Source organism: Gossypium hirsutum, chromosome D01 (genome assembly GCF_007990345.1).
Source record: "Gossypium hirsutum isolate 1008001.06 chromosome D01, Gossypium_hirsutum_v2.1, whole genome shotgun sequence".
Lineage (NCBI taxonomy): Eukaryota > Viridiplantae > Streptophyta > Magnoliopsida > Malvales > Malvaceae > Gossypium > Gossypium hirsutum.
In genome coordinates this window covers 43034034-43036145 of record NC_053437.1, presented here as the reverse complement: position 1 = coordinate 43036145, position 2112 = coordinate 43034034, and the positions used below count along the sequence as shown (strand labels likewise).

The 2112-nt window shown below is 37.6% G+C and overlaps 1 non-coding gene across 1 annotated transcript; it reads right to left on the bottom strand.

Annotated features, from left to right (window-relative positions):
- Positions 1-398: 398 nt before the first annotated feature.
- LOC121214330 (small nucleolar RNA R71) lies at positions 399-509 on the bottom strand. Its single transcript, XR_005909913.1, has one exon. It is a non-coding gene; the product is annotated as a small nucleolar RNA R71 (small nucleolar RNA).
- Positions 510-2112: the final 1603 nt, after the last annotated feature.

The following is a 2112-nucleotide window of genomic DNA, read 5'->3' as shown; positions in this document are numbered from 1 at the left end:
CCACCATCATAACTACCCGCAGGCAATCTTATGGCACATAATGAAAGAACTCTAAGGGAATACGTGCCACCGAATTTGGATATGGTTCAATGGAGTATAACGGCGCCAGTTATCATGACCAATAATTTTGAAATTAAGCTAGCTATGATCTAGAACAATTTGCAGTTTTGAGGAACGATGACAGAAGATTCGAGTCAATATTTAAAAGGATTCCTCTAGCTTTGTGACACTTTCAAATATAATGGGTTCAGTGATGATGCTATTCGTCTTCGGTTGTTCCCCTTCTCATTAATTGATAATGACTTTTCTTGGTTTGATTTGCAGGCACCAAGGTCCATCACAACATGGGACGAACTTGCAGGAAAGTTCCTACAAGAGTTCTTCCCCATTAACAAGACAGTCCAGCTAACAAGAGAGATTGTTATGTTCAAAAAGTTAGAGGGAGAGAGTTTTCATGAATCTTGAGAGTGTTTTAAAGCACTGATTCAAAAATGTCCACATCACAGATTGCCTGAGTGGTTACGACTGCAAATATTTACAATGGGTTGGATGTACACACAAGGTCAGGATTAGATGGAGCAGTAGAAGGAGCCTTAATGAACCGAGCATATGAGGATGATAGACATCATCTACTAGTGGCCAACTGAGCAATATACATATGGCTAGAGACCATCTATGGTAAATGCTGTCCAGGAGGATGATAGACATCAATAGCTAGTGGACAGAATCAATCGAATAGAATCTGAGAATAGTGTACCATCCATATATGGAGGGAACAAACCGCTCTTCCATTTTATCAACAATCCAACCGAGGACATGAATCATATCGAAATAGGGTGGAAACCCATATTCAAATATGTACAATCTTGGATGGAAAGATCACCCAAACCTGAGATGTGGGGAAATCAAGAAGGAGGTAATACTTCGAATCAAGTCAAAAACACTAATTATCAACCTCCTAATTTACAAAAACCTCAGGAAAAAGCCAACCCAAATGACCATACTATATGTGGTCAATACTTGGATCGGATAGAGGGGGAAACATAGTCATTGAGGACAAATGTGAAGCAAATGCAATCTGAGTGCACTAATTCGACAAAAAAATTAACTAAGCTAAAAGATCAAATGAGCCAATTGATGAGTATAGTGAGAGATATCAAAAGAAAAATTGGCACCAACATTTCTAGCAATACTGAAAATAATCCTCGAAAGGAAGGGAAGGAGCATGTGAAAGCAATCGCGCTCCATTCAGGCAAAATCTTGAATAGCCCAAAAACTTTGACACAAGAGAAGACAAGAGAGAATGCAGAAGATCATCAAGAGGACCCCAAGAGGTTGACAATGAACCTGCTATCATACCGATACCATTCCCTTCAACATTGGAAGAGAGACAAAAATGGGATGAAGGCAAGTTTTTAAAATTTTTTAAAAAAATTAAATGTTAATTTGCCTTTGATTAAGGCGGGTGAACAAGTTAATACGAGCACTTCTTGTAGTGCTATTATAACTAGATAGGTTCCCCAAAAGCTGAAAGACCTAGGAAGTTTTACAATTCCAATAAAGATAGGGAGTATCCATTTCAGTAAAGCCCTATGTGATTTAGGAGATAGTATCAATCTCATGCCTCTATCCATATATGAAAAACTCAAGTTAGGAGACCTCAAGAACAAATAAATTACACTATAATTGGCTAACAGATCTTCAGTGCATCCGAAAGGAGTGTTAAAAGATGTGTTAGTCAAAGTGCATAGTTTTATCATTCCTGCAAACTTGGTAGTCTTAGACTTTGTTAGGTAACCCTTTTCTAGCTACGTCAAGGTCCATCATTCATTTGGAGAAAAATGAAATAACCATGAAGATCAATGGCCAAATAGAAATTTTAAATGTGGTCACCAATAGAGTAGGGAAAATAGGAGGAAGTTAAGGGAGCAGTGTAAAGAAATATCTATCCTTAAACCTAACTACCCTAAATCAAGGGACACACTTTTTGTAATCAGTACAAGTTGAAATAATAGGTTCAAGGAAAGGGATAAATGAAAGAAGGTGGACTAATACTAAAAGAAACAGGAGCAGAAAAGCATTTTTGGAACTGACGGATGAATCCGACAATAA